At 45.4% G+C, this 22,567-nt stretch overlaps 1 protein-coding gene and 1 non-coding gene across 3 annotated transcripts in view; one reads left to right on the top strand and one right to left on the bottom strand.

The window, feature by feature from the left end:
• The window catches only part of FRMD4B (FERM domain containing 4B), a 1,720,334-nt gene that overhangs the window by 190,476 nt on the left and 1,507,291 nt on the right, over positions 1-22,567 (top strand). The window lies entirely within an intron of this gene.
• Positions 21,216-21,322, bottom strand: LOC138568564 (U6 spliceosomal RNA). Its single transcript, XR_011302894.1, has one exon. It is a non-coding gene; the product is annotated as a U6 spliceosomal RNA (small nuclear RNA).

Here is a 22,567-nt window from a genome sequence, read left to right as displayed (position 1 = left end):
AGCGTCCAGCCAGCTGGTGGCAAGTGCAAGGGTAGTGCAGACATCAGGTGTCAAGTGCTAGTGGTGGAACTGTAGGGGTAAAGAACAGTCCCTAAGTGTGGGGGGTTGCCAGGAAGGCAGTGCAGGTGTGCGACTGGGGTGGGGGGCGTGGGCCTGAGAGCAGGGGGGGTTGACAGGTGATCAGTGCAGTTTCAGTATCGGTCAGGAAGTCAGCAGGGGAGAGGAGGAGAAAAGGCAGAAGCAAAGAGAAAGGTTTTGAGGTGCTTACGGAACCAGAGATTATTCTCCTCAAGTTTCAGAAAGGCAAGGAGGCTGTTCCAGAGGGAGGCCCCGGCCGAGGAAAGAGATTTACCACCAACTCATTGCTTGGAAAAGCGACTGACCCTGAGGGAGTTGGAGGCGGATGAGCGAAGAGCTCAAGAAGTAAGATATTTTGAATGAGAGAGCTGAAGGTATTGAGGCCAAAGGCCCCAGAAGGCCTTGTGGACAATACAGAGGGTTTTGAACTTAATCCTCGCAGCCACTGGGAGCCAGTGCAGAGATTTAAGTCCTGAAGAGATACGATCCCTGGGCTTGAGGCCAAGGTCAAGTCTTGCAGTCCTGTTCTGGATGAGTTGCAGAGGGCGGAGAGTAGAAGCATGCAGATTTAGAAAGAGGCTGTTGCAATAGTCCAGCCTAGAGAGAACCAGAGCTCTGGAGACAGTGAGCTTCTGGGGGAAGGAGAGGAAAGGAAGAATGCCTCTGAGGAGGTGCAGCTGGTAGTGTGACTTCTTAGAGACGTTAGAGATGTGAGGAGAGAAGGAGAGTGTGGAGTCGAAGATGACCCCGAGGTTTTTAGCCTAACAGGTGGGAGCAGGAGGAGGGCCAAGGGAAGCCGGCCAGAGAGAGACAGGAAAGGAGGGAGCAGGTGTTCCAATGAGGAGAATCTCAGTCTTACTGGCATTAAGGCAGAGATCATTGGTGGCACACCACTCCTGGGTGGCGGACAGGCAGTCTGAGATGAGGGAGGGAGAAGAGGTGGCTGAGGGTAGCCTGAAAATGAGCTGAGTGTCGTCCGCATTGCACTGAAAGTATAGAAAGGTGCTATAAAATGTGTTTCGCCAGGGTATGGGTTGGGCTGGTTACTTGCTTATATTCTGGACGTAGGTGGGGATATTTCTGCCCCTGTAGTGAAAATCAGAGGTTTATAAATATCCCCACCCCGATATCTCCCGCTAGTAGCTCTCCACTGTTGACCTCCACTACAAGTAGCTCTAGCTAGCGTAAAGGTTGGAGACCCCTGGGTTATAAGATACGAATTGGGGATACAATCACTTGTGAGTTTGATTCAGTGGAAGAAACTTTGTCTTATGAATAAATGTGAATTTTCTAAGGAAAAAACCCTATGATCCCAGCTCAAAGAGAATGATACTGATGGATTTATAGCAAACCTAAGAACTGAATGTGAAGTACTACTCCAAGAAATAGGTGTGACAATGGATTTACTGGGGAAAAATCCCAATATGGTAAAGAAAAGACTTAAGGTGAATGATTGGGAAAAAACTTGCTTGATAATCTGTGACACAAAGCTATATACACAAATACTAACAGCAGGGAAAGGAGTCAATGAAATGGAGCAATATTTAAAGAAATTTCCCGGCAAAAAAATGAAAATTGGTTTTATGAGGTTTCGTATGAATGTTTTGTTGACTAATGAAATAAAAAGCATAAGGGCTAGACAATTTGGTGTTGACGGATCGTGTAGATTTTGTAAAGATAAGGGTGAGCTGGAAACTCTACGCCATCTTATGTCCGAATGCCGAGAGCTAACAACTAAAAGAGAATTGTATTTTAAAGATTTTGTTTACAACATATGGTTACTTAGGGACCTTTTATGGATAAAAATGTTACATGGAGAATCAATGTCCTTGAGAATAAGAGTTTTAGCATTTATAGAACATGTGTGCGAAATAGAATAAAATTTGCTCGAATTGTATTATGATTGTATTCATGAACTGATGTTATAAATCCATTCTATACTGCACAATTATTAACTGTAAGTCGTAAATTGTAAATTATGGGTTCATAAGATTTTAAATATATGAATTTGTTTTTTCCTTTTTTTAAAAAAAAAAGTTTTGAAAACGTTTGTAAAAACTAGAACAAATAAAGAAATATATAAAAAAAAAAAACAGTAGCAGCTTTCAGTGTCGGAGTTGCATTTTTCTCCCCAGCACCCTGAATACATCTACATAAACCCTAAATCGATGAATAGAACCCAGACACAGCTATGTGTGAGCACTACAATATCACAACTGAGATAGATCTAACCATAACACATCTTCAAACTATTGTACTCCTCAAGTTTCTGAAGTGGGTATGAAAGATCTAGGGTTCTATGATATTTTGTGGACCCAACCCAAAAAATCACTTGCGGATTCTTTATTTACATGGAACAATCTGAAAAATAGGGTGACGGATTCCACCAGTGGGGAAAAACGGCTTTAGTGGTAATACAAGGACCATGGGAACCTCCTGCTGTGCCACCTTGTTCCTGGTGTTGACATCCCGCAGGGTGTTCAGCAGCCAAAAGGGAGGAGGCTAATGCACTGGCCTGTATAGTACCTGATCGAGTATATACAATGGAAGCAAAAGGGGGAGAAGTGGTCCACCAGGTGAGAAGCCACAACTTATGCGATGTGATTGTTGGCCCAAATGAATCCTTGCCACCCCGCAGCAATATCACTAAGAGGGAAGATCAAGTAACAAAAAAGCTGAAAATGTTGTCAGTCAAGCGGTAGATGGTGGCGGGCCCCTCACATTTAGGTGTTGGTACCTGCCCTTAGAGGAAACTATCCCCCAACCCCACAAGAATTACAGGAGAGGCCTATTTTCTGATGAGAGAGATCAACCAATTCTTGGGTTTCAATCATGATGCTTGTGGGGGTAAAGTTATGGATAGTAAGGCACGGGAACACCCTCACACCGGTCGCAGCAAAAGCAACAGATCGGTGGCTTATGACCTTGAGTAGCGGGACCCTGCCCCGGGGTCACACTTGCACCTTAGGCGGTTATAATCAATGAGCAAGGGGATCATCGGAAAACGGAAATGGAGCCATCCTAGATCCTCTGACCCCTGAGGATTGAGCACCAGCAGGATCACCTTAATTAGCCCAACACCCTGGACACCCTTCAAGGCAGCCCCCTCCTTAGATCTGGTAGGGAGAACCCAGCGCTTGTGGTTATGCCAACACCCATAGGTCAGAGTGCCACAATTAACAAACCAGCAAACTGGGCACAGGTGGGGGGGTCCGTCGACTTGGAACAGCCCCATGACAGCTAATAAGGTAGAGGAGACTTCTGCCACCAAGGGCCCCGAAATCGATCTTGAAAAGCTGACATTACACACAAGACCCACAAGCCCTGCAGCGATCACTGAATGCACGGGCATCATTGTGCGTGCTGTGACTAACACCAACATTTCTTTCTTGGTCATAGACACCAATGAGAGCGACTTGGACATGTGCATTGGGAACGGCCTCAGCACTGGGAGTTGTTCTTTGCTGAGCCTCAACGACGCCAGCATACTCGTTTTAGTGAGACCACTCATCTTGCACAATACTGATCATGCTGATCACAGAGCACCCAAGGCCAGTATCTGTAAACGCAGCCTCGTTTTGGCAGAGTTGGCGGCCATGAAGAGGCTGATTATAGCCCTACTGGAAGCTCATGGGGGTGGGGCTATGGGTGGGTCATCAATTGGTGTGCTGGATGCACTGGGATCTCCTAATCCACCTGAGGATATGGCCCATGATTATCACGCTCCCCTTACACAAAAGTCATGTAGTAACCATGGGGCAGGACCTATGCCAGTTGTTGGAAAGTGTAATGACCTCAGTAGCACATTGGTCGATAAGGTGCCCAGGCCACACTCCCTTCTTGCCCTTACAACCATAACCCAAGAGCCAGGAATCATGTAGGGAACCTCCCTTAACAGCTCAAAGGTAGATGCACAGGCTGAGCGCCCAGTTTAGACCCAAATGTAGAGAAGCTGGCTGGCAGGACCGGCTATGCAGCAGATAATTGTGCCCCATATAGTGACAGCTCCAGGGCTTGCAGATTACGACCCAGCCAAAGCACAAGGTACCCAAACTAGCCCCAAAACAGCGGGAAACCAGGGACACACTCATAAATAATTTTACGCACTGGTTTTGTGCAATATGTGGTTGCCTTTCTGGCATTGCAAACTGCACCAAATTGCACTATAAGGGGGAAAGTGACTATGGTTTCTTACAGATAGAGTTCAGGGAACAGAGTGTGGCCAACAGCATTTTGGGCATTAACGTGAAACGCAGCACAAGTCTAAGTAGTGGGATGAAAATCTGTGCCCATACCCCGCACACCAATTACCATATTCCAGCAACCCGGACGACTGCACCCAGTGTTAAGTGGTGTAAATGGAGAGCTGTTAGGAAATGGGACCTGGGCCAGATGGACAGAGGACCCAGGACCTCTGGGTGATTGGAAGAGAGACAAATCACGATATCTGCTGCTGGACAATGGGTGTGAACTGGATCTTTGGGGGTGGGGTAACTGCCACACCAACACATGGAAGAATAATAGCGGATTAGTGACTTTCTCTGCCAACTGTGTTCATGTTTATTTAGTGTTTTGTTGTTTGTTTCAGAATGCACTTTCATGGTTTTAAGGCCGAAGAAAGTTATTGATTGATTTTGTGTTAATGTGGACAGAGGAAGGCTACACTTTCAGAAGGAGTGTGAATGTGATCCAGTAGCATCCCAAACAGCAAAATAAAACAGTTGAAAACTAAAGGAATGTCCAATCAGGTTTTATAAAAATATAAATTCTTTAATTAAATACACCACTGTACACATAACTAAAAATAGAATAAAAGCCATCACTGTAAAGGAAAGTCTTTTAGTAGAAAAATGTTCAAAGCAGACTTAAGCATTCTCTAGGGCTCCAGTTCAAAGTACCTTAATCCAATGTTCGATAGTCAATGGTGGCAATGATGTTGAGCCGGGCTTTGAGCAGTTGTCTCTGGCGGCTCAAATAGGTGTTGAAGGAATTTAATCACATTGGTCCCGGCAGAGAATCCGAATCAGGTTGGGTCGAGTACGTGGTCTGTGCAGTCCACAGGAGGTATCGGGCAGTCCAAGTCAAATGGATCACCAGGGGCGGAACAGCGATCAAGCATGTTTTGAGATGATATTACCAGTTCGAGTCGAGCTACGATGTGAAGTCCTGGTTGTTCAATGCTGTGTCCAACATGGCGATTCGGAGTCGAATGCCCACTGCGCAAGTGCTCAAGCCAGCAGGTGACACGACTCTGCTGGAGAGTTATGATGTTGAGACAGTTCGATGATTTGAGCACACTGGTTTGAATTTGAGCAAGTGCCAAAGGTAGGACTAGCATTTCCTATTTGCTTGGTGGCATAGATGGTGGGTTGAAGGTTGTCCTAATTGGTACAACAGTGAAAAGAGGGGTCCTTGCTGTCCTGGTCCCCAGCAAGAGTCACCCGCAATGTGGCCTGGGAGTGGGTAGAGAGCAGAGCTTGCCTCTGCCTTGGAATCCTCCTCCTTAACTTCACTGGCTGAGGGATTTAGAAAGGTAAACTGTCCCAAAAGAGGGCCAAACAAATTCTTCCATATGTCCTGGATTGTCCAAAAGTGAATCAAAGAAGGAGTGGGAGACCCCCTCTTTTATAGGCAAAAGACCAGAGGGTATTGGGAAAAAGTAAGCCTGATTTAAGGGGCCTGATTCCGGTTGTTGTGACAAGTTGGATGTTCCTGCTTGCATCATACCCAAAGTAAGTTGGGGTGACAGGGAGGAAAGCGAGTTATTGAGAGAAATAAGCTGGTCGACCCCTTCTCCACTTGTGCTCAGCTCCCTCTGCACTAAGAGTCTCTTCTCAGACCATAGAATTAAAGGCTCTTTACTATGTAACCCGCTGGTGTTAGCATAGTCCTGTTGTAAAGCATATGCCTTTTGAATCTTGTTTCAAAGGACTGCTGTTGATGAGAAGCTGTCTAGCTGCAGAGAAGTGTTAATGAACCTCTCAAAGGATCAAAAACAAGACAACTACCACTGGCTTCTGCCCTGCTGGTTGCAGCAGACTGTCAGTCTCGGGAGAATACACATGGCCTTTCCTTGGCTGGCTTGGCTGACAGTGTTGACATTTGTACAATACAGATTCAGGTGTGGCCTTAATAAATATATGAAATACCAGCAGCCAGACTCGGGTATGGCCTATGTTTAAGGATTATAAGTTTCAACAGGATGGTGATTTCTTTTAATTATATAGTTTGGAAACCAAGGTGCATATTTATGGCGCATTGACCGAACCAGTGCTGAAGTGACTTGGCTGTGACGGCATCTATCGAGTGAGCACTGCAAATCAGGATACTGATGCAGCTGGTAATAGGTGTACACTATGCTTTTGGCATGAATTTTGCAGTGACTTCTATTGAGCCGAGAAACATTCCAGTCCCAACTTTACCCCTTGGCTACTCAGCATAATCTAAGAATATTTCTCCCTACTATATGAAGCTAAATCTGAAGGCACTCTCTGACTTGTCAGCATTTCAGTTAAGGGAAAGTAGTTGTTAAGCTCTGTCATATTCTCCAGAATGTCAAAACCACTCTGGAAATATGGTGCAACTCCTGTCTAAGGCAGGTGATCCTCTCAGGACACTAATTGCACTTTTCCCAGAGGGACCTAAGGATCTTGTGGCACAGAGCATATCAAAGAATGACATACTTGTCTGAGGAGACCTGCCTGGCTAGCTATGCCTTCTCAGTAACAACAGAAGTCGGATCTCATATTGTATCACTCCTTTCCACCTACCGCCAAGTCTATAGACTCCTTATTTAGTTTACAGAATATTTGATCCTCTGAATGTGGGATTAAGTCTTTGAGTTTGTTTTGCCTAATGTATTGCATTTTTTGTGTCAGATTGATGTGTTGTTTTCTGGATTTGCTGTAATGATAGCTATTTGCTTTAAGCTCTGATGTTGGGTCTTCAAACCAACCCTTAGCAAGTGATGAACATGTAAAATAAGAATAAAGTTTTAAAACTGCCCCTATTGAGTCAAGGCAGATATACAGATCACCAAAATCCACATTCACAAACGTATGCTGGACGCAAGATGTGATGCGCAATGTGTTGCTGCTTCCTGCACTCCGACCAGGTCCCAAACCTGAAAACAGATTGATATACTGAAGACAGGGAGGAAAAGAGCCCTGCTGCTAAAGGATAGGCTATTACCATAGGCTGGTAACAATGATAGTGATCAGAAAAGAGCAGAGAATCCAACTAAGACAAGCACATTTGGTTCCCACTTAGATTGACTGCATGGTTTCCCATAATATCTTGGAAAACTCCAACCTTCGGAGCAGGTTGGTATTACAGTTCCTCATCCTGAATGTTCATGAGGAGGTGAAGCATTAGTGGACTTCTGTGTCTGGACCCCAAGGCACAAACAAGTAACAATACTCACAAGACTGAACCCTGTACGGGTCAAGCAGGAAACGAAAAGTGTCTGCCTCCTGAAACAGGAACCAGCACACTGTTAACAAATATGGCATGATGGACAAAACTGAGATGCGAGATTGCATTCTGAGAAAACCAGCACCCAAACGCTTAAACTACACAAATGAGGACAAGAACAGAAACACAAACCTTCAAATAAATATCTTGGAAGAGAACAGGTAGTCAAAGTAAACATGGTTTAAGGCAGAGAACAGGAAGCTAAGCACAAGGTTACTGTGGACTGTAACAGCAGTTTGGAAATGAGAAACTGCATTTGGGTAACTGAAGACTGACCTGAATATTAGGAACAAAGAAATGCCAAACAGAAACTCTGGACTGAACTGCACACTGGTAATATTAGGAACTCAAACTCTGCCATAGAATAACAAGTGCTGAAATGCAGACTGGTAACAATGGGACTAAGGAATGGAAACATGGAAGGTTATGAGCAGGTAACATGAACTAAAGGCTCAGAGCAAAGAAATGCCAGCCAGGAAAAAGGGAACTGTTGAGATTGAGCAAGGAACAGCAGGCAGATAATAGAAGACTGCATACAGAGGAACATGGGAACTGCAGGCAGAGCAAATAGGGTTTCAGGACAGAGGGCACAGTGATGCAGACAGAGAGCAACAAGCAGCAAACAGAATGGAAAGGTTGCAGGGAAATGGGCGGAAGACTGCAAACTGTGAGAAACCAAGGAGTGGCTCACTGCTCATTCCCCAGGGAACTGTCATCTGGGTGGCCAGGACACATCCATCGCCTTTGGATCCAGTTCCTGGGGGTGGACCAGTGCGGGAGGATCACCTGGATGAGGGGTCCCTGGGGAGTGGGAGTGGGGTACCCAGAGGAGAGATGTGGTACCCCCGTTCCTATTTCCCTGTAGAACACCCTGATTCCATGCACTATTTAGGAACTTTACCCCCCCCCCCGCTTTCCTACACAAACTCTGCTGCATGGACAAAGCGCTTCAGGGAAAGACAGATTCACACACAACCAGTCCGTTGGACATGTCCGAACTTCAGGGTCAGGCAGAGTCAGGCACTTAATCTTAATGACTTGCATCTGAATCCTGTTAGCTTTTCCCACTGGGATAAAAGCCAGAGCATGAGAGCACCTGGAGCGTAAGGTGAGCAGGTCAACCGAAGCGAGCAAGACCAGCACAATGGAAGGGCAGGAAATCCCAGGAAGGCGACGCAACTATGGAAGCAGAGCAGACAGGACCAGGAGGCGAAGGAAAGGCTGTGGTCCTACCAGCTGTGAGGTGAAAATTACTGCAGAATCGCAAAGGGGCAAGTCCCTGCCACTTCAGAAGGTCACGGTGGTCCCTCCTTCATGTGCGGTGTGAGGACTTGAAAGGAGGTTAGCCGCGCTGGGCCAAAAGCCTTGACTGAACCGAAAGTCTTGATAAACTGTATCAGCCACTGCTGGTGAGTGAAAATGGAGACCGGCTTGTGTTGATAAATGAAAAAGACAGTACCTTTTAAGTGCTTGTTGGGTAGTCGAGAAACCATGAGCAAAGGCACATTGTAGCAAGAATGAAGAATGCCAAGATTGTGCTTGTGAGAGAAGCCGCGAAAGAAAATAACTAAGAAAGGAGGCAAATAGTCAAAGTGGTCATACTAGGAGAAAGTCAAGGCTACAAGCCCTCTTGTACAGTCCAAAGTATTTGAAAAGAAGTGAAAGGAACTGCAGATATCTGAAGGCCTTGGGAGAGCAGGCCAGTATAAACCTTTGAACTGTATCCAGTATTGTGGGTTGCACGTAGGACGGCAGTCGTGAGAAAGAGAAGATTGATTGTAAAAAGCAGACGCACTTCCTACAGTATAACAGAGTGGCCAGGCGAGACGCGATCCCCTATCGGAAGTCTCTGTATCGAACTAGCAAGTAAGTAAAAGTGAAAGTGTGAAAGATGGCAAAGTACCAAGTGTGATGTTGGCGGTTTGAAGGCTTGCGCCCGATCGAGGGAAGCCAGAACTGCCTACAGAGGAAGGTCTGAGCCCAGAGGAGAGGGACCTGAGTGAACCAGTGAAAGTGAAACAAAAATTTCCTTGAAAAGCCATTAAGAGTTCCTGAATGCTATAAGCTAGCAGAGATGGTAAAGTTAACTGAACTGTGATCTGAAGGCTACAGTAAACCCGATGGAGGGATGCCAAGTGGAAGTAAATCCCGCATTTTGATAAAGTATCTGTACAGTGATGTAAAGACGAAGGTGAACCCAATGAAGGGGTATCATGAGACAGCAGGGGAAGTGGGCCATCCTGCATGGTGAGAGCTTGGGAAAAGTCTTGTGTTGCCAAGCAAAATAAATTTATTTCGAGGGATCTTGCCTTTTTGGAAGAAACGTCTTCCTGATGCCTATAGACTCAAGGAGTGCTAACAGTCATGTCACTAATCCGCCCTGTCCCGTGATGCAACGATGGGAAGGGAGTGTATTAGATCAGCAGTCCTGAACTACTGAAACCCTTTTGGACATTTCAGTTTGCATTACACTCTTTTGTTATACATATCATTGCCCCACACCCCACAATCCACAAATAGATTTGTTCATGCCATTTTGGGTTTGTGAAGCTAAGCCGCAAATGTAAGCAATTTCTTTCACCTTGTTTATGCGTTTCACACGCACAAGTGAAAAACGTGATTTGTGAAGCAGGGCTTTCGGTGAGGCTAGACAGCGCAGCACAAATTATGCTTGTTTATATGTAATGTTTATTGGTGTCTTTATTGGTAACATTCAAGCTGTTTGCCAAATGTTCAACGCTCCCCTTTTATCCTTTAATTTGGTTCATTTCTAGCAGATGTGAGCAGAACATGGGGAAAAGCTTACATTTGATTAAAAAACCATTTAAAATCAAGTGGACACTTTTTCTGCTTTTATGTGGTGACAAGAAAGCATTGTGTGGTGTTCTCTGCTGGCACTGGATGGACTACTTAAAAGAGCAATTTATTTTTTATTTTGAGGTTTGCCGTTCATTTTGCTCCTCTTCAAATGAACATGAATGCTACTGTGCTTATCCTTGTGTGTTGCCGATGTTTAGTATAGTAATGCATTTATAAATGTCACAAACGAATAAACCACAGTTCTCACATCATAGTAGCCCTCACTGAAAATGATTCACCTCCAGTTAAGACCAAGGCAGAAAAGTACTTGAGAATGCAGTAAGAGTTCATTTTTAAGAAGTCAGGGCTCGATTCTGGAGTGGGTGTTAAGTACTGAAAAAGTCAGAGAAAGCGTTAACAACCTTTTCGGTACTTAAAACCTATTCTGAAGGTGGCGCATTCTTCCGAAGTCGGAATGACTGCTCTATTTTCTAAATATATGTGGCAGTTGCTAGGATGCATGGGGAACCAACATAGCAACTGCACGTTCGGTACCTACAATTTAGCACGGCTATTCTTGTGGCACTCCTCCACTTTATAATGTGTGTTAAAGTGGCGCACATATACGGTAGCATTTGTGTGCCGGTTTTGTGGAGGAGTGCCACAGGAAGCCACTCGTTCAGTGCAGGTTGGTATATGGTAAGGTATATATACAGGTGGATGATATATGCAGGTGGGTATATTTTTTTTTAAATCGCAGAACTAGCACAACTTCGCAATGCAGGGTTGTAAAATATGCTGATCTGACTCCCGTGAGAGGAATAGTTGATGTTGTGGAATACAGAGAGAATGGGTGTGAGTTTTTCACGTGATGTATTGGTAATTAAGATCCGGTCTTTCATTGGGCCGTGGGTAGTCCAAAAACTACTTGAGCCGGGCCCTGCTGGTGCTCCCAGTGTCCCCCACTAGTTCTAGCCAGTCCCCAATCAAACCCTTTAATCCGTTTTCTTGGCAGCAGTTTCATAAAAAAATAACGATTACCTGGTTATTTAACGAAAGTGCTGCCGAGATTTTCCATTCCGCCTGTTGTCTACACAAACAGGCGGAATGCAGGCGGTGCACTGCCGTGCTCTCTGTGGCCGATCAGGACCACTTAAGAATTGTGGTGGAGCCTGGCGTCCACATTTGACGTGGTGAAGCATAGCACAATCACTGTGCCAACATAAGAATCGGGCCCTCAGTGTACATTTCTTTTTTTAATTTGTTGATATTTATCACTTATATAGAGTGCGAGAGCCAGTATTTTTACAAGCGCCAGTGGTCTTATTATGTAAAGGCATAGTTATAGCATTGTTGCTAATGATGAATTACTGCCAATGGCCAGGGGTATACTGGGCCACAGGGAACTCTGGAGATTTCCCAGTAGGGCTCTGTAGCCTGGGCCTCTTTTGGGTAGGTATTTCCAAATGTTCTCATAGGAAAAGCAATGGGCTTGCTGAAAATGTGTAGTATGGGGCCACTTTGAAAATGATTTCCAGGGCCTCTTTTTGTTCCCAGTCCAACCCTGCCAATGGTAAATTATGCTTATTTTAGATAAGTTCTTTTCTGATCCAGTATGAATGGTACATATCACTCCACTAACCAATTGTCCACTATGCCAAGGCCATAGCAAGCTTTAGAACAAGTAGCAACTAGATATTGCTCTTCAAAATGGGTTGGCTTCCCGTTTCCAGGGTGAGGGGGCAGAGGAAAGTATAGGGAAAGTATAGGGGGATGCGAGTTTTCAAGTTGAAGAACAGAGCAGACGCTGAATGCTGCCAACAATCATATGAAATGAGTTTGTCTGGTCCTTCGAATCAAGGCAAGGTAATGAGAGGTGTAGCTTACAGCCCTCTCCAAGCCACCGAGAGGAAAGCAAGAAGAGAGAGGGCGGAATGGTAGAAGGGGGATGGACAGATGGACAGACTGCAAGATGGTGCTGCAATATTTAGATGGAGAGTGGGAAGTGGTGAAGCAGAGCCGGAGAAAAAGATTGAGATGTGTCAAGTGAGAGAGAATGGAGGCAGATGCTACAATAAGAGAAGGAGGGAGGGAAGAATAAACAGGGAAGAAGGCGAGAGATAAGTAGAAAGAGAGAGGATGGAAGGGTGGAGCAGTGTGGTTCTCTTCGCTGGGGTTTGGGTGGGTTGAATGCCATCAAAAAGTTTGACCAACGCCTGGTGAATAAGCTCTGGGCAAAGCTATCACAAGATGTTCCCACCTCGTTCCTGCAGCGTCCCTCACACGGGCAACAATTATTGTGCCTTTTGAACGAGATTCTTTTTTAAAAAAACAAATAAAAAACAGTACTTTTGTGATACAGGGATACGGCAGACACCTCAAGCAGTGATGAATGAAGAATAGGGGGCGCCATGTTCTCTGACAAGTCGCAGATTCTGTTAATTGTTCCTTCCTGCCAACTAGCCCTGAAATGACAGAAATGGATTTAAAATGACTCAGTAAGCGTTTCTAGCTATGCCTCCTTTCAAATAACATGATAACCCATGTCAACAATGACTAAAAGCAGGTGGTTTTAACACACAAGCTCTTCTGGGCTGTGTCTTTATATCCTAAATGTACAATAACAAATAGGGCAGTGTAAAGCAAGCTCACATTTTCCTATCAGGTGTGAAATAATCGACGAGCCCTGCTTTTAGGCGTCCTTCAGATCACATGTTCGTACTTGTGCTGTGTTTAGAATGTGAAAAATACAGGAACCTTATACGTATACAAAACAACATAGGCTAGACAAGCTAGGATTGTAGAATACAGCTTGCAACCCTTGCTGCAAACGGTGCCATCATTACTGCTACTTACATGTGGTGTTAGGTGAGGAAAGTGGACAGTGGTTTTTTTGGGCATCACCAGCTTTTGTGGGCTTTTGAGTCTTTATACTGAGGAGCCATAGTATGCTGCTTCACATGCGGATTACTGCTTTGAGGCAAAGCTCAAAACGTTTACTACTGACAATGAAGCTGGTTCATCATATAGGAACAGGTTCTCATTCAAGCAGCTCTCTAGATGTATCCCGAGATGTGCAGAGGTCTGTGTGCAACCTACAATTATATGCTTTCATTATGGCAGACGTGTCTCTGCCTTTCATCCTTCTGCAGTCGATAAAACGAGCAAGAGTAAGTAGGGTACTTGTAACTTCTGTTATTTACAATGGCCTGAAGCAGCACAATGGCAGTAGTGAGCAGTACACAAAATACCCTGTCATTATTATTGAAGAGAATTGAGTCATAAGGTGTCCTTGGAATGTGATGGATGTACATTGGTACCGAACACTGTACCTTGACATGTGAAGGTGTTTCTGTCATATACTGTGAAATTACTGTGTCCTCAGCATATATATATGTTCAGTCAAAGAACTTTGTTAAAGGTGTTTTATGGTTAAGTTGCACTAATAAAAACCTATGAAATTCAATGGGAAAAAATGTGTTATAGGGATGTTATGGTTACAAGTGAAGGCAAAAAAAAACCAGAAACTCACCAGTTATGCAAAGCTAAGCACCCATAACTCGCTGCACCACCGTGCACTGCTAAGACTAACACCCATCAACATTGAAATCACAAATGTCATTGATGACATTGCATATGAAATTAATTTTGATGAAAAGTTCTTAGAAGGGGTTGTGTTTACAATATTGATAACAAGATATTCACCTAAGCAAAGTTTTTTCATTGAATTTCATAGGTTTTTATTCGTGCAACTTAACCATAGCATCCCTTTAGCAAAGTTCACTGAATTTCATGGGTTTAAAACAGTGCATCCTCATTTGCTACAACGTCCTAATATCATACTTACCCCCAATATAGCACCATTTTTGGGCAATGTGCGAAGTTTGACCTTAAAACTGTGCCATTCCCCACCTCCTACCAACATGTTTAACACTTCTACAAACTTTTTGCAACTTTTCCCACTGTTTTTGTGTTCGCCGACATTCGCGAACGTCTGATGTCATCGCAGACTTTCCGGACAGTGTCACGTGGCCAGGCTCTCGCACGCAGTATGATGACGTGATTGTGAACGGCTGGCACTTTGCAAACGGGTCTGTGCTTCGTTAACAGATTGAAACTTCATTTTTGCTGAGCTAGGAAGTTTCAAGCTGAAAATGTACCCTTCCACAGCAACTGGACCTATGTTTGCTCATTATCCATTTGCAATCTAGGACAGAGCACATGCTTGGAAGAATATTAGCAGAACTGCTATTTATCTTCGAAAATGGCATCAGCTTTTGCCATCCCTTCTCTGCAGGAGCCACCACCACCAGCTGGAGGGCCTATACAACAGAAGAAGAAGCACTATCATGAGGACTAGGGAGATAAAGTGGAGGAAATGGCTATCTCTAGCACCCAGAGAGACTCATGGATGTGTCCATGTCAAAGGCAACTGAGAAGTCTAAAAGTAAAAGTGCACCAGCCTCCCTTTTGTCCATTCGTCTTCTTTGGTTGTCCAATATGAAGATGATTACTGCTTCGGTACAATGTGACAGACTGCCTGGTAGGGCTTCAGTCATTGTTTACTCCCCACTCACTCTATTAATTTTGTCGGCATTGCAAGTTAGAAATTGGTCTAATAAGTGCCTTCGGTTGTCCCGGTTTAAGGTTTGAGCCAGAAATCGACCTTAAAAACGTTTTGCATGATTCCTGAACATAAAGAGCTGTTAAGGAATGAACATAAAATCTCAAAATGGCTGGTGGGTCAGCTGATGAGACAGTACATCTGCTTGGTTTTGTCAGCAACGACAGATATTTCATGCCCAGAATTCCAAACATTTTCAAAGTCATGTCAGTGGCTTATTCTCCATCTACTTGACCTATGGTCTGTTCTTGTGGTGTGTTGATTTCATGTGTTTGCTTTTCTGGTTTTGTTTTGATGATTTTCTCTGTAAAATAGTTAGCGATAACGGGTTTTGAATTGAAGTTAAGGTGGTCATCCAACTTGACAATGTGAGCGGTGAGGGACTTCCAGCGATCACTGGCTTGAACTAAGAAAGCACAGCTGCCTTTCATGGTCAGATGGACTTTGGATTGAACCAGCAGTTTTTAGTTGTCTGATCTCAGAGATCTGCTTGTTTCGTGATTTTGGAACTTTGTGAGGATGACGAGGGGTCCAATGCCAGAATAAGCGGGATGAACAATGCATAAGGATTTTAATTTTGATGTCTGTAGTATGGGAAGTGTCAGTATGTACTAATGGGACAATAAGATTATACAAGACTAATTGCTCTTAAAGTTATATTCAAGGTTACCTGATGGATTTTAAGTGGGTCAGGGGAGCTTAACGAACAGAAAATGTAACCAAAAGTTGGATATCTTCTCTCAAGGCCAGGACTTCTCTTGCTCCCCACAAGTGACTCCCCTAGTCCTTCAGTCCATTCTTTCCCCAAAACAGGTTTCAAGATTTTTCCAAACCTATATCCTTCAACCAATGGCCAGGATGTCAATCATTCGAAACTCTCTAAGATTCTTAGCAAGAGCAAAAGGAATACCTTTCAAAAGTCTCTCCAGGCCAGTCCCCAGTGCCACTTAATAGTCTTCAGCAAAGAAGACAACTCATTCAAATCTATTGTCAGTGAGTCTCTTTGATGTGGGTTGCGCCCATTTAAGTCGGCTCATCCCCCCCCTCAGTCGCACCCCCCTTGTTGAGTGTGTTCATCTGCCTGTGTTCTGATTTTGCCATCTGCTGTTCTCCTATCTTCGAACTCTCTATATATAACCTAACCTCTACCCACCCCATATGGGGCTCCTACTAGTAGTTTTGTAGACCTTCTTGGCTCTGCTCTTTGCCTACTCCTCCTCTGCTCTTCTCTTCACATCCACCTTGCCTGGCTTTGCCTTCTACTACCCTCTTCCCAGATCTTTCTCATTTCCCTTACTCCTATCCTGCAACATTCTTCACCTTATCCACCCCTATTCTTGTCTTTTGCACCTCCTCTGGTCTTCTCCTCCTCACCTCCTCCTTAGCTCTTGCTTATTCTTTCTGTTAACACCCTCTTTCGTGCTGTAACCACCACCTGCTTAGCACTTACTTTCTCCACCATCTCCTTTGCTCCCTCTGCTATCACCTCCTTATCTCTTACTGTCTCCATGACCACCTTCACTCCTTCTGTCACCATCACCTACTTAGATTGTTCACTCTACACCTACTCTTGTTTTCCTGCCCTCTCCACCCCCTCCTTAGCTTTTACTCTCTCCACCTCCTGTTTCTCTCCTCCTGTCACCTCTAACCTCCTCTCTGCCACTAGCTTCTCCATTCTCCAGCCGCTTCCAATCCCAAAACCTCTCCTTTTCCAAACACTTATACCTATGCACTGTCTGGCGCACTTTTAAGTTGCACTTTCCCCTCCCATGGGCTTACTTCTGCATGACGGTCTGAAGGTTTGAGTGATTTCCCATGCTAGTGCCAGTTTGTGTGTGTCCTAATAGGGTTTCTACAACAAAAAGATTTTACTCATGAAGCACAGGTCTGCCACACCTTTTGGACTGAGCACTTGTAAGGCTAATCTGCCATGTACAATTCAGAGTGCCAAAGAGCCTTGTGTATACATGTTATGTTATGTTATTTGGCATTTATATAGCAAGCTATATATCATTGGTATGACCTCAAAGCACTGGTAGGTTGAACACCCTCGGGGACCGCAGTCCAGGTCAGTAAAGTGAGAAGAGAGAGTTAGTGTCGTAGGGTGCGTGGGTGCACTAGTTATGTGTGCAGCTGGTGGAATTGCCTGATGGTAGCTACATCCTAGCATTAGTTGTGGTGGTGGAGATATCAGTTGAATGTGTGCAGTCTGGTGGGTGGACACCCAGACCGGTTTCTGGCTGTGTTAGTCCTGTAGGACGCTTATGTGAGCAGCTAGGCTGGTTTGACATGGGATATTATTGCGTTTTATTAGATTGATGAGGTGTTCGTGGGGTAGTGTTCGTATGTGAGCAGCTATGCCGAATTTATCGAGGGGTATAGCTGTACTCTAATTGAGTGATGTTGTAGAGTAGAGAGTAAGCGTAGTGATATGATATGATGGTTCATGCATTAAGCGCCTAAACATAATGCGCTTTGAAGCAAGTGGTGAGGTACGGGCAGTGGGGACATGCCAGGAACGGTACATGAGGACTGGGAGGGCTAAGTACACATCGCGGGGAGCCGTGGTAGGGACAAACAGCAAGCATGCAGAGGCCTGGGGTACAGAGAGGCATTACGGGACCAGGAGGGTTGGGTACATACTGCGGGGAGCTGTGGTAGGGACAAACAGCAAGCATGCAGGGGCCCGGGGTACAGAGGGACATTACGAGACCAAAGAGGCTTGGTATACAGAGACATAAGGGGACTGGAGGGGCTGAGCAGGCAGTCATAACGTGGTACACGAGGGGGGCATGGGTGTACAGAGATATCATAGGGGGCCAGGATGGTGGGCCTGTTGCGTCACCGCGGGTATGCAAGGGCTGTGCACATACTTGTGTCATATCGTATCGGCGGATTGGCGCGCGCAGTGACGGGATGGTCTGGCCAGCAGTGGAACGTGGGGACGTAGGGGTAGTGAGTACACAGTCACATTGAGGGAATGTGGGGGGCTGGGTATGCCTCGATCGCATGGGGGCTGGCATTGTAGGGCACAATAGGGACGTTACACAGGCTGGGCATATAGTCAGAGGCCAGAGGGTTATGGGGCGGGGCTCGAGGGGAATCACAGTGGCTAGAGGGCTGGGCTTACAGTGACAGGACAAGGGGCTAGAGGAATACGTAGCGACTGGAAGGATGGGTTTATAGCAACAGGACCGGGGGCCAAGAAGGCAGGGTACAAGCGTCACAGGGGCACTGTGGGGTATACAGCGACGTCAAGGGGACTCGAGGCAGTGGGATACTACAGAGGGAATATAGCGATATCACAGGAGCTTCTTGACTACACCAGGCAGGTGAGTGGCGTGCCCCAGAGGGGAACACAGCGACACATGGGGCACGCAGCAGCGGAGGGCTGGGCTTAGAGTGGGGATGCATAGTGGGATCATGGGGAACAGGAAGGCAGGGTACACAGCGACATACGGGCACAGTGGGGCACACAGCAGGATCATGGGGACTAGAGGGATGGGCGACTCAGAGGAATAAATAGCAGTATTACAGGAACAGTAGGGCAGGGGTACACAGCGGCAAAACTGGCGCACAGAGACAGAGGGCTGGGTTTACAGTGACAGGACGGACGGGCTAGAGGGATAAATAATGATGTGGGGAAGGGGGTCAGGAAGCACAGTGACACATGGGTGCAGTGGGGCATACATCAACATCACGCGGAATAGAGGGGAGGGGCACACAGAAGCAGAGGCTGGTCTTAGAGTGACAGGATGGAGGGGTTAGAGGGATACATAATGATGTGGGGAATGGGGCAGGGAACACAGCGACACACCGGTGCAGTGGGGCTACAGCGACATCACAGGGACTAGAGGGAAGGGCAATACAGAGGGATACATAGCGACATCAAGGGAGCAGGGGGTAGGGGAATACAGTGACGCACAGGGCACAAAGCAGCATCACAGGGACTAGATGTGTTGTCGAAGGGACTAGAGGGGCATAGAGGGGTATGGTATACAACGATAGTACAGGGCCAGGCCGTTACAATGAATATACGGGTAGTAAGTGGGCAGGGGACACAGGGACAGTACGGGGACAAAGGGGCTGGGAGTATATCGAGACATCATGGGGACTAGAGGGTTGGACAGACAGCGAGCAAGAACCCACTCTGAGCCGTTAGAGCCAACGTGGCTCCAGGGCCACCTCATCCCTTCAGAATTATTCCTAACCTGATATCTGTGAGTGGTTCCACCACTCTATCTACCTTACAATCTATATTAGCCTGATATAAAATATTTCTCAACCATAGGCTGGAATGTAAAGGGCCCACTGAATGTTCGCCCACAGTGCCACATCTTGCTATATTCTGTACATCTCTTAATGAGCCAGGTGTTGCTGGGGTACAAATGTGATACCTCTTGACTGAGGTGGTGTGTGGGTGACCGCACACCACCCTGAGTTCTTGCATAACAGAGCAGGCAGTTGCACCCAGCCCCATGGTCATCTCCCAACACACCATGAAGGATAGGTAGGATACATTGTCCAAAAAGCCGGTGGGGAGTTATGCTTGCTGTCGAGCAGTGATCCTGGTGCCATAATCCAAAAATGAGGTAGGCTGCTGCGTTTTGGACTAACTGGAGTCTGTCGATTTGGATTTTGGATAGACCGAGATGGATTCTGTTATAGTAGGAAATCAATGCCTTTTCTGTGGTTAGACTGTGATTATTTGTGAAGAGGTTAATGTGGCATCGTTATCTTAAAACGAATAAACAGCTCTTAACAAACAAAGTGATGTGAGCATTAACTGTGAGGTCTGAATCAATGATGATTCCAAGGCTACCAATTCTTTTTTTACTTGAGTGTGGCATGCACCCAGAAATTAAGGCCATACCTTTGGGTCCAGGCAAATGTGTTACATTTGAATCAAATGATCTTGGTTTAGGCGGGATTTAATTTTCAGTTCAGTAACCTTTGTCATTACGTTTTTGAAACCAGTTGCCGATTTGTTGAAGAAGCTCTAGACTCTTAAGAGAATCTGGATTTCGGAAGCATATGTATGGACAAAGAAGTTAAAAGAACTAATGAGGTCAGCCATTTGTTTAAGGCAAATGTTAAAGACAGTGGGAATAGCACTGTTTTATGCAAAACACCAAAAGTTAGAGCTGTTTCTTTCGATCAGACAGGAAACGCTTGGTCCATGTAAATGCAGAACTCTCGATAATTGCGCAGTGGAGGTTACCTGGGACAATCTCGTGATCTACTGTATCAAAACAGAAGAGAGATTGAGTAGTATGATGGCACAGATTCTTCTTCAATTGGATAACAGCCTGAATACATCGGTTACCACCAGAAGGACAGATGTGATCCCTCTCAGGGTGAACGTGTTCTTGGTGGTGGTAAAGAATGTTGTTTTCCTGGATGAATGGTTGTAGTTGGGTGATTACAGCTGTCTCCGGTAATTTGCTTGGGAATTTCCTTTTTGTACAGTCTCGTGAATTAGCATAAATGTAGTTTATCTTCGGCCAAACTGCATAGGTGTCCTTTTTTCTATGGTTACTTTCTGTTCCCTGGCAGGCACAAGCTCTGGAGTGAACAATTTAAATAAAATGACAATATTTACATTTCTTTATTTCATTCTTAGGAGTTAATTTAGCCATGTTTTGTTTTCATCCAGCACATTTTTGAACTGTAAAACAAAACTCAGCAAAAATTGTTCTCAGCTAAAAAAATATTACAGCATTGCCAAAATTCAAGAAATCTGTTTGGTATAGGATTTGACCAACTCCGAGCCTGTTTACTTATCCTGGCATGGTATTTTTCTGATACATTAGAAACTACTAAGATTACCTGTATGGCCAGGCTGGTATGGGAGGTTTAAGTACTTTAAGTAATTAGTCTGTATTAAAGGGAAGAATAGAAAAGGAACAAAAGGAAGAAATGGTGTTAGGAAAGATTGTTCTTTTTGCAACTTGCCTTCCATTGACATGAAAGGCACCCCCCAGCTATTTGCTATGGTTTGAACCCAACCTGACCTTTGGTGGTAAGTAGTCTTTTTCCTTTACTTCCCTTGCTCAACCCACCGATTTTGGGGGCACTGGTCAGCCCTAAAGGTGACCAGTGCAGGGGACTCTGTCCCCTCTACAAGATTACTGTATTGGTGTACTTTAGCACACATCACCTTACAGTAAAGTACTGCAGAGTTAATATGTATCCTTTTTTCATTTTGTCTAGTAACATTTGTGCTATCTTTTTTTTTTCTTCTTTTATGGAACGCTTCACGAATTTGCATGTCATCCTTGCGTAGGGGCCATGCTAATCTTCTCTACATCGTTCCAATTTTAGTATACTTGCTGCCGAAGCGAGCACTCGTGCTATCTTTTTGATGTTTACAGGTGGCGAGAAGATGATACTCCAGAATTTGTTCAGTTTACACATGTGCACATTTGTTTTTTAGGCATAATTCCATTTTGTGTAGCTTATTCTCTGGATGTGCGATGTAGCTTTCGCCCCGTTCTTTAGGCATGTTGTTCCTGTCCTGGGTCAGGAAATGTCATATATGGCATGCACTTTTGCAGGCCACAACTTGGAGGTCCCTTGCAAAGTGGAGGTGTCTGCATCCTTCCCTGATATGAGTGATGGAACTGCCTTGTCCCTATCCACATTCCAGCTACAGCATGTCTTTTGCTGGGCAGATGTGAGGCATGATGCTGTCTATGACTGGCAATTGTCCTGGCTAGTTTGAATGTTAGAGATCCTTACCATTGATGGGTTAGGGCAGCCACCAGTCAGAAATTTAGATAAAAAAGGAGTCCTGCAGCTGTTTCCCAGATCATCGACTGGAGCAAAGACCCAAAATAAGAGGAGCATCATGCTGAAGAGCCAATGACTGATGCTGAGGACGACCAACATTGCCAAAGCCAAGTTCTGGAGATGCTCTGCCTCTCTTGCAATGATCCTAGGAGACCATTGTCGGTGCTTCATCCCTTGGACTGGTGGGACCAATCAGTCCAGACACCTGCATGAGAAGCACATAACTAGGAGCTATCAGAAGTGTCCTGGAATCATGCTATAGGCTGCCCAGCTACTCACATGTGTGAGAAACCAAATGGTGTCTCACCCGCTAGTCCTCAGGGACTTGTTATCTAGGTGGCCAGGACCCGGCCATTGCTTTTGGATCCAGTTCCTGGGGATGGACAAGTGCGGGAGGATCACCTGGGTGGGGGGTCTTCTGGGAGTGGGGGTGAGACAGCCGATGGTGTGACACGGTATTCCTCCCTATCCTGTACCCATGATCACTTCTATTTCATAGGATTCTCTGATGTTCCAGCTCCCCCCCCTTTTTCTGCACAAACACTGGGCCGAGGAAGCGCGTGACTGAGAATATCTCTTACATATTGCATTGAACATGTCCCACTAATTAGGTCAGGCAAAGTCAGGCACTTGACTCTAAGTGCATACATCTGAAACCAATTAGCTCTTCTCACTTAGATAAAAGGCGAAACACAGAGACACACTCTGAGATAGGTGCAACATGAGTAAGAGCAGAGCTTTCAGGGCGAAGGCGAACCTACTGGAGCAGAGCAACGGACCGAGGGACGAGAGCCACGGGTG

The sequence above is a fragment of the Ambystoma mexicanum genome, chromosome 2p, assembly GCF_040938575.1.
Source record: "Ambystoma mexicanum isolate Mex_15411 chromosome 2p, UKY_AmexF1_1, whole genome shotgun sequence".
Taxonomy (NCBI): Eukaryota; Metazoa; Chordata; class Amphibia; order Caudata; family Ambystomatidae; genus Ambystoma; species Ambystoma mexicanum.
This window is presented reverse-complemented; position numbering and strand designations above follow the sequence as displayed.